Below are 10,694 nucleotides of genomic sequence, written 5' to 3' on the forward strand. Positions count from 1 at the left end.
TCACTCACTCCCCCCCGGTGGGATGGGGGAGACAATCAGAAGAGCAAAAGTAAGAAAACTCGTGGCTTGAGATAAAGACAGTTTAGTAACTGAAATAAAATAAAATAAATTATTATTAATAATAATAATAATAATTATAAAATTGTAATGAAAAGGAAAACAACAAAGGAGAGGGAAAGGGGAACAAAACCCAGGAAAACAAGTGATGCAACTGCTCACCACCTGCTGACCGATGCCCAGCCAGTCCCCGAGCAGCAGTCGCTGCCCCCTGGCCAATTCCTCCCAGCTTGTATACTGAGCATGACGACATATGGTATGGAACATCCCTTTGGCCAGTTTGGGTCAGCTGTCCTGGCTATGCTCCCTCCCAGCTTCTTGTGCACCTCCTCGCTTGCAGAGTATGAGAAGCTGAAAAGTCCTTGACTAGTGTAAGCACTGCTTAGCAACAACTAAAACATCAGTGTGTTATCACATTATTCTCATGCTAAATCCAAAGCACAGCACTATACCAGCTGCTAGGAAGAAAATTAACTTTATCCCAGCCAAAACCAGGACAATGTAACATTGTTACCCATTAAATGACAGTTTCTCATTGTCTAGAAATACCTGTCAGTGGACATGCCCATTGTGCTTCAACACAGAAGGTGACCATGGCAGCTGGATCTGTAGGTGACTGGAGTTCTGAATGCCGTTTCAGCATGTTGCAGACTCCTGTGAGACTGGGAGAATAACTGTCTACAATGAATGTGCTACATTTCCTTCCTAGGACAACAAGAAAGAGAAAAAAAAAACAGAACAGAAAATATAATTATGCCATTGTATAAATCCATGGTGCACGGATATCTTGAATAATTGTCTAGTCTGTCTCAAATGTAAGAACCGCTGAAATGAACAGAAGGTAAGTTATGGATAACAGGAGAGCAGACCTTTCTATGCAACACATTGTGGAACTTGTGATATGTGGTAGAAGTCAAATGAGTGCGATCCACAAAAGAGTTAGACAAATTCACAAAGGTTAGATGTGTTTGTCTCTGTTAATCACAATGTTCAGGTTTTAGTCATAACTCAGGACCCTAAATAAACTCAGACCCCCTAAATCACCAGAGCACATGCTCTTCTGCTCTCCATTGGAGTTGGTTATTGAGTTAGACATATTTTTACCTTTTTTTTTTACTTTTTTTTAAATGAATAGCTAAAATAGCAAAGAAGTGGCTTGCATATTCTATGTTCCAGGCATTGATTAATTTGTACTATCATGTCCCAGTAAAACTGTCATACCTGATGGTGTCAGCCAGCAAAGCACCGCAAAGCAGGAGATAATAGTCCAAGACTCAAACAGGGAAAATTTCAGCTAATCAGTAGAATAACCAGATAGCTCATTGCCACCTCAGGTAAGTGCTGTCTTGTCACTCTTAATAGGTCAACAGGGAGATGCAAAACAGTTACATTCAAATTAGGAGAAAATAAACAGTTGTAGCCAAACCTAAATATTTGTGTGAACTATACAATAGCTTGGAGAATCATGGTGACATAAAATTGGTTCTGTGCTGGAAACAGTGGAGAAGAAACACTCAAGCACAAAGCTGGAGAGCACATGCCAAAATAACCAGAGCACAAACACCATCAACACAGTTAGGAAATGACTTTGAGAATTTCACAGTAGACAGTTGTGACAAACAAGAAACAAGATGCCCAATGCTTATGATGGTGCTTAGATACCTGTTTTGTTGTTATGTCATTTCTCTGCAAGGACAGCATATGTAATTGCAAACAAAGCCAGAGGATCAGTCATGCCACACTGATGTCAGTCATGATAAGGTGGGGTAAACCTGAGCAAGCTGGTACCCAGCCTACATTCATAGCTTTTCCCGGTCTCGGTCAGTCAGCCAGGCCATTCTTAGCTACAGAGCCTGTCCTCACAGTGTAAACACTGGTGCAACGGGTGGGAAGGTGCTATCATTTCTGTTAACAGTGGCATGAAAGAGCAGGACATTGTTTTCAGGAATATATTAATTATAGGGACACAGTCCCTTTTAGATGACAGGCGTGCATGTCATTTGATGCATAAGTACACCATGAAAGTCTTTTGCTCCATCTACATTTTCTGGATAGATCTCCAGAGTGCTTCTGCCACAGCAAAAATTGTAATTCAGACTCATCTGATTTTGTTGGTTGGCAAAATTAACAGCAATTCTTTACTGTGGGCCCTAAAATTTAATCACATAATACACCTGCTGCTAAAATTATTTGCAACAGTGTTATCATTAGTATCTAGGAGATAAATGTCTATAGATAAATGGAATTAAATGTTATTTTTTAAAAATACTTTGTAGAGTGTTTTGTGGCTAATTTCAAGGCTCAGTCTGGAGACCTTATTAATAGTGACATACTGAACATCAGTATGTGTCATCTGGCAAGTGATTGTATCGTCTCACTTCTTGATTAACTAATATCTGCATAATAGTAACCTCAGAAAGTTTTTTTGCAGTTAATGTATTATTTTTTGAGATGTTGCTAGGGATAAGCCTTACAAGTATATCCCAGCAAACTATATACCTATAATATCTGTATGAATCTAAAATAAATAACTAGATTAATTAATTAATGTGAAAATCATAGCCATGTTATGCAAAATATAAAAAAATCAGGAAGATGCCTCAAATATTTTATTTATGAAGAGTATACAATGGAGGAGTAGAGTGGTGCAGGAAAATGACAGTGAAAAATAGCAGGATGAAAGCTTGAATGAGGACCACAAAGAAGCCAATATAGGAAAAGCTCATGTAACAAAAGGAGCAGAAGCCTTACACAGGGAAAAATTAGAACAACAATACAAATGAGCACACCGTAAAAAGTCTGTCCAAAAAGCCCAATGTTGGCATGATCTATAAACCGCAGAACAAATATCTGATTCTGTTAAATTCTAGTTGTTTCTCTTGTTTCTGCTTGTTGGGCATTTTAGGCTCACCCTCAGTCATGTTGAATAATGAGATCTCAGACTGGAGCCTTCCAAGAATTACCAGTTAGCTCAATTTTGTCATTCTCAACTTTCCTCGTGGTGCTGAAATGTTAGATGAGCAGGCTATCCCCCTCCCATCCTGCTCCCCAATATACCTAGGAGTCCTTCTAGTCCCCCGTCCTTTTTAGCCCCAAACCATCTGCTTGGCGCGAAAGTGCAAAAAACTCTGCAGACATCTCTGCAAGAAACACTTCGTCCTGAAGATTTCCATCTACCCCCCTCATCAGGTATTACTAGGGCCTATGCCTAAAGCATGGATGTTCCTGTAGCAATTATATTTTTGATATTTTTTCTCTGTGTAGATCCTAACCATCTGTAGGTTTTTTTCTCCCGCTGCTGAATACTAGAGCTTGTTGTGAGGCCAAACATTTTTCCATTGTAATCACTGTGTCAATGAGTAACTGGAATTTTTTTCTTACAACTCTGTGAGTAAGGATTAGTAGTGAGTATATCACAAGGGATATCAGTGTCTTGAGATGCTGAACAATTTGACATCATGTGGTAAGCTATAACTGGGACAACAGAAGTAACTTTCCATTCATCAGATGTTTTGGCCTCTCAGATCTGCAATGACTCTCAACTCAGAAAATAACTTCATTGCCTGTACAGTTAGGAGAGATCCTTGTCTTCTCGTCTTCTGCCCTCTAGGTGCTGGAAGCTGGGTCACCAGTTTTGGTGTGGACCTTACCGAGCAGAATTGCCTTTCCCCCGGAAATTGTTCGGTAAGTGGATGATGAGGCTGCTTTCATCATGAACTGCTTGAGAAGAGATGCTGTGTGAAGCTTGAGGGGAGATACTGCCCTTCAAGCCCTCTTTGGAGAGCTAAATGAGTTTTCCTCCCAAATTTAAAAATTTCAATGAGAGAAACATAAAAGGCAATTAAGAAACTTAGAAATCTTTAATTAAAAATTCTATGCAAGTTCCATTCCTGGGAGAGTGGGTGCTGGGGTCTGCCAAACTGGGTTGTAGGAAAAGTACAGATGTAGCCAATCCTATTCCATGGTGGGGACGTGCAGTAAGTGGGTCTCCTGAGATGCTTCCAGGCCAGTTTTCTATACTGACATCTTTAAGAGTGACAATTTGGAGGGCTCCTCTCCAGAGAGAGGAGTCAATGCAGACAGGGAGGAAAGGTCTCATCTCTCTGCTGGTTGCTGTGGAGACAGGCAGCATCCCACTGTGAAGACAGTGTAATACAGAGGGGGAAAGCTCTGAGGGACATCACAAAGACAATTTATTCCTTCCACCTCCTACCTCATCCTGGCTTTGTTGCTGCTGTCTTCCTTCCAGCTTCTCTTCCCTTCCTGATTCTCTCCCCTCTTTTCTTCAGCTCAAGTCCCACTTCTGTTCTTAGTGGGACTCTCTTCTCCCCATTCCTTTTCACAGCTCTTTCCTGTACCTTTTTCTCCTCATTTCACCCCACTTCCCTGGATGTACTCATCGTGGTGAAGTTTTCTTCCCAGACACAACTACAGACTGATTTTTGCATGCTTTTTTTCCTGCTGAGACATTGAGAGCAGGACAGTGTTCCCGCTACAGTCCAGCCCTTGGCAATATTGTTACCAGTTTCTGTATTTCAAGAGACCCGAATTTGTTCTTATGAGAATACCTTGCTATGCTTCTGCTTCATCCCAGTTTTGTCTGTTGGTGCCTCCTTCCACCAGATCCTTTGGTACCCAGTTTCCCTGACGCAGAGCTGCAGCAAAGCTCTTTCTCCCTAAAGAATTCTGGTTCTCTGTAGCACCAAAAATACCTTCTCTTTGGTTCAATAAAGGGACTGGTCATATCCGATCATTTTGATGTCTCTCAGCACGATGTGCTATCTGATTTATTTTAGAAGCATGTTCTGCTGAATTTATCTCATTGCTTCAGCACTCCAAGAGATCTGTAAATATTTTGAGAACCCAGGAGTTCCCAGACAAACACTTCTTTGCAAAGCGCTTTCATAAAAGAGAATATTGACATATCTAGTATTTTACTGGCTTTGATTTTTCATTTTGACTAGATTGGGTGGTTATTTTGGTGTTCGCTGTGGAGGGAAATTAATGATGGAGTCAAGTAATCCTGTGATGGTGTCTGTAATCCTGTGCAAAAATTATATTGTCTGAAGATTATTCCCTTATAAAATTACTATTAGTTTCATTTAACAGTCCTTTTCTTTTGTCGAGCATCAGTTCACAATGATTTTCTAACAAGCATTTTCATACTTAAATTCTTGAAAGGACCACAGGGTGGCAGAGTGATTAAACGCATATATACTGGAAACAGTTTATCTCACAGACATAAACAGTCCGGAGTTAGGCAACCCAGAGTAGCTGCTGGTGGTGATTATCCCAGAGGAGCTGAGTGATGCCATCGGTTTGTAGCGTCTCTGATGTCTCACAGCACTGGTGGCATAATTGCAGTGTGCCGTGCCTGCCGCCTGTGCCCCAGAGAGGCCTGTCAGCCGGAGGAGCAGCTTCACTGGTGGGTGTTCCTCAGCCACGGGATGTCTCTGTGTGCTGCACAGCCTCACCTAACGACAGGATGTGATGTGGTTAAGGATGGAGACAATGCTGAAACCTCTGCTTTTGAGAGTACTGTTTGACAAAGACTGAAAAGCCTCATCAATCATAGGGGAGTATGATTGTGTATCTCATGGCAGCAGCTGTTTGGCATCCTGTCAAACTGTTTGCATCTGTTCCTGCCCCCAGAACCACATATCCACAGATACATGCGCACTGCATGCTTGCACCTACCATCCACCCCAAACCCTGGCTGTGGTGCTCACTCTAGGGCACAGAAGAGCCAGATCGCCTAAGGTAGAGTGTGCTCCATCACAGGCAGTGTGGAAAGAGCAACAGTCAACAGAAACTTGGGCTGAGAGGCAGGAATAGTTAGCAAAGGACTAGTAAGGAACAGTGTCTTAGGCTAAATCTCAGCTCTTGGGTGTTGCCTCCCAAAGGAAAAAAAAAAAAAAAGTGGCTGAGTGTTCAGGGCTGGTTACAATGCAGTCAAACTGTCAGTTCAAGCCACAGCGGTTTAAGCAAACCTTTTTGATCTTGCAGCCAGACATCAGAAAGCGTTAACACAGATAAAGCTGGGGACAGCTTAAGAAGCTGGCTTTTACCACTTAGCTAGTAGGTGTTGTCTTCACACTTGAGATGTAGTTTAGAAAGCAGTTCCTTTCCAGCTCTTAGTCACGCTTCCCAGCTGACTCACACCTCCCAGCCCGTGCACTAAGCTGGATGCTACCAAAGCCCTGGACTACAACCTGAGCTAAACATGATGCAGACATAGCTCAGGCTGAATGAATTCATAATTGCTATCAGTTAAATGCAGAATAAAATAAAGAGAAAACAAACCAAAAAATGGAAATACATATGAAATCTTGAAAGATTAAGGTTTCTGCTAGTTTTACAGGTGCTTTTTGACAGGTAAATATTTTTGTGGTGCTCAAAATTAGAAATTATTACAAAACTACTGAATATATGAAATAAAATAAAATAGAACATGTTCCAGGTATAACAGATAAATAGAGGAACTTGAGTGTATAGAACAAATGGCATCACTGGCATTGGGTAGTGCAAAATGCTGGTTTAGCAGACCATACTGTCAACTTGAGTTATTGGGTCTGCTAGTCTGATGTGAATTTCTGATTTTTTTTCTTATTGAAGCTGGTTTTTTCCATATAATATTTATCTGTTCACAGGAGCAAGCACTAAAACACGTACCCATCTCCTGGTCATGCTTTAGCTGTCAGTCTGCACAAGAATTTCACTGTCTCTGGCCCAGTGAGTGTTTGAACATTTAACACAAAATGGAAAAGCTGAGTAAGGACAGGCTTAGAAAGCCCCTTTCAGATCGTCTCTGCATATCTCAGGATCAAAATGCCTTTTTCTCTGCACTTCAGCTCACTATTATAACGATTACCAGGTCAGTGCTGCATGAAATGAAAGAATCTAAACAGATACGAGTCTCAATCTAGTGCTGAAACGGACAGATTGTGAAAAATTCCTCCTGTTATCTCACCATGGTGGCTTTTGCAGGAACTTGGATGTTATAATAGAAAAAGAGAAGTTTAAAATGTACCATTTTTTTTCTGAAAACTTACTAACTTTTCCTGTGGTGTATCACAAGACTAAAATTAGCTTGGCCAGATGCATTCAGTCCTTTGAATCACACAAGCACTGATTCTTCTGACCAGTTCCTAGCAGACAACTTAAATTGTTTGAACTTAGAGCAGCAAATGAGCAGCAATGAATGTGATCTATGCACTGCCAAGAATGGGAAACACTATTGTATGTAGCCTGAAAAGAGGAGGGGAGACTGGACAATACCTGGTAGTTCCTCTGGTTCCCCTTGCCAGGCCCCTAGTGCTAAGGAAGTGAACCAGTTGAAGCACAAAGACAAGTGAGCTCTCTTTGCAAATAAGCATGGGAATATAGAAACCCCTCCCCCACTCAATTTTCCATGAGGGTTGCAAGACCTACTTAAATGAGAGGCCAACTTAAAAACCAAAACCCTGTTTTGTATTTGCCTTCCCCAGTAAGAGGGACCAAGTATTTTTAAATTTGATGTTTACATAATGCTGGCTCTTACACAAAAGATGTTAGGAAAAACAAAACTGTTAACTCATCGAACAGCTCATCTGCTAATGTCTTTTCTCCCTCAAGTGCTTCACCATTTTTTGCATGAGGTGATCAATGCCTTAATGATTTGTCTGTCATTTTCCTGTTTAAAAAGCTCTAGTCATCCCAGCAAAGGAAAGACAAACAACCTTATATGGGACTCAGGAACAATGCTATAGGAGAAATGAGAAATACACACATGAATATTGGTAATTTTTTCATGTGAATGTCTCATGCTAAAATTAGCTTGCAGAAAATTAATTAGTGAGACTACAGAATTAGTTTATTAAATCTCAGATCAATTTATCAAGTCAAAAGGTAGACCACGGGTGCAATATTCTTAAAAGCAGTGAAAGCAGTATTCTTATTTCACTATGTAAACATTTAGCGTTTCACCACTTGGGCATTTACTCAGTGAGATAAAGTTTATACAAATTACTAGAATGTTTTCTAAAACCAGTGCTCTAATACAATGTCCCTATTCATGCATGATGTTCCACAGCGTGTTATGACCTTGGGGGTTCAAATGTGTAGCCCAATACCTTACTGCATGCCAGAGAGCCTCCAGCATCATCAAAAGTCACTGGAAGACACTTGAGCTTCCTCTTATGCCTTTGGTACCAACTATCCACCAGACCTATGTGGCTCTTCTTACTCTCTTGATGTTGTGGCGGATGAGTTTTAAAGTGTCCTGGGGCTCCAGCTCAAAGATCTGTCATGCTCTTGGCTGAGGAATGCCTTACTGTTAGCTAGCTACCTTCATCTCCCTTAACTCCAGCCATGCTAAGGTAAAATGCAAGTATGTATTCATAACTAAAATAGACACCAACTCCTAAAATTGATCCTATATTTATAAAAAAGAAATCAATCCACTTCCCGGAGGTTACCTCAGAGGGATGTCTCTTTTGCTGTCAGGATTTCAGGCTCTGCACATGCTGTCCCACCTCTTAGAGGAGCATCTTAGTCCTGGTGGCCAGTCTCCCCTGGGTGAAAGGGACAAGACAATTTAATCTTTTGCTAGACCTTATGTTCTATAGCAGTCTGTACATTAAAACCAAGCAAGCTACAAACATCTAAACAGGTTATTTTATGTAGCTCATTACTGGCTTTTGGCTGAAACATGACCCTTTGGGCTTATGTTAATTAACCATTTTTGGGTGACAGCAGGCTTGGAGTGACAGATACCCAATTCCCTCCTCTTAGGCACACTGTAACTGTAAGAAATTTCAGTGTGAACATGTGGAACAAATTACAAATGGGATATCAGTGCGCAAAGGCAAACATGGCCGTGTATAATCATTAAATAATTCAGTACAGGAAATTGCACTGGCCTGCATTTTCCAAGTTGCAAGACTATGCAAGGAAAGATATGCATTTCAGGCTGCAGTTCCACAAGCACCCTGAGTCAAGCCAATAGCTTGTCACTGCCCAAAGACAGCTTCTTCCCCCTTTTCCTCTCCCTCTTCCTCCTCTTTTGTTCCTGCTCCAAGCTGCCCAGGCCCACTCCACCTCACTGCCAGCTCCGGCTCTCGTTGGACCCTACAGCCATCTGTACAGCTCTGCTCACTGGCCCACAAGAAGCTCCCACTTTCTGGTACTCTTCTGCCTGTTCAGTGAATTGAATTGCAGCAAGCAGAAGTCCTAAAAGTGGGGAAACTAGCATAAGACACATTGTACATTGTGCCGCCGGAGCCGAGAAGAACGGCATATCCCCTTTCAGCAGTGGTGAATGGCTTAATCAGCCAAACCCAGGTGATGGAGCCGAGGGCTTACCCAGTGCAAGTCTGGTGTGTACAGTAACTGCAGTGTACAGTAACATTCTCTTGAAATTGTCTTTCCTTCAGTCGTGTGATAAAGTGCTTGATAAAAATTACTGTGTAAATTCTTTGTCCTAAAGATAAGGTCAGATGAGATGGTTGTTTCAATTCCCTTTTTGTTTCCAGCTCTGTGAATCTGTACTTTGTATGTTTGCAGTATGAGTGGAATTAGAGGGTGTTTGCAAGTATTCAGATTAAATGCATGTCTTCCAAATTTACAGCAAGCAAGCTCAGGCAGTAGTGCCTACAGTCCTAAGGTGTCCTCTCTCCCTGGCCCATTCCACGAATGAAATGAAGGCAGATTCTGTTTTTCTCCCTTTGTCATCCATGGATGTCTAGTGCTCTTTGAGACTCGCAAAGGTGCTCATTAGAACGACTATACTGGGTTGAACCAAAGGTCCATCTAGTCCAGTATTCATCTCAGTGGCTGTAAACAGATGCTTAGGGAACAGCAGGGAAAGCATATATGAAACGTCTCACAAGTGCTTGCCTCGCTTCCAATTATTTTTAGAACAGAGAATTTCCTGAGCTGGATGTGGCTGCTGTCTGCTTAGTAACCCTCTGTAGATTTCTTTTCCAAGTACTTGTCCAGTTTTTCCTTGACTCCATGTCCATTCTTCTACATCCAGAGCCTCCTTTGGTAATAAATACCGCAAGTCTACTACGGGCCATGCAAAGAATCACCTCCTTCCCATTGTCTGCGGCCTGGTTACTACTAGGTTCACTTGATCGCCTCTTAGTTCTTTTCTTGGTTCTGAAACTATCGTCTTGGTCCTGAATCAATGACAAAAATGCAAACCCTTAAGTGTATGCAATTTCCATGCACACAGAGTATGTGCAGGCAGAAATAAAGGCAATGAGTGGGCAATCAAGCTATATCTTAATTGCACGTGTTTGTAAATGAAAACCATGCTTGGACCACTGCAGAAGATGCCTCCTGGACTTTTTTTTTAAAAAGGCTGGGGGTTTTTCCCCCATCAAAAATGTTGACAAACAGTGCTCATGACCTTGCACTTTACTTCCCATTGCGAAGACTAAATGCTGAGATAAATGCTCCTCTGCCCTCTCAGGAATTCTGCATCCGCTGTCGCCTGGAGACAAAGAGGTGAGGTGGGCAGGGGACCAATGTCTGAAAACAACCCCTGGGTAGTAGATGAGCAGAAGTCAGGACCGTGGGAGAGCAGCAGCAGTTTTTGAGGGCGAAAATCCGGACCAATAGCTCCCTCTCTGCCCCCCCGTATCGCTAAGGAC

The sequence above is a fragment of the Aptenodytes forsteri genome, unplaced genomic scaffold (assembly GCF_000699145.1).
Source record: "Aptenodytes forsteri isolate BGI_AS27 unplaced genomic scaffold, ASM69914v1 Scaffold49, whole genome shotgun sequence".
NCBI lineage: Eukaryota > Metazoa > Chordata > Aves > Sphenisciformes > Spheniscidae > Aptenodytes > Aptenodytes forsteri.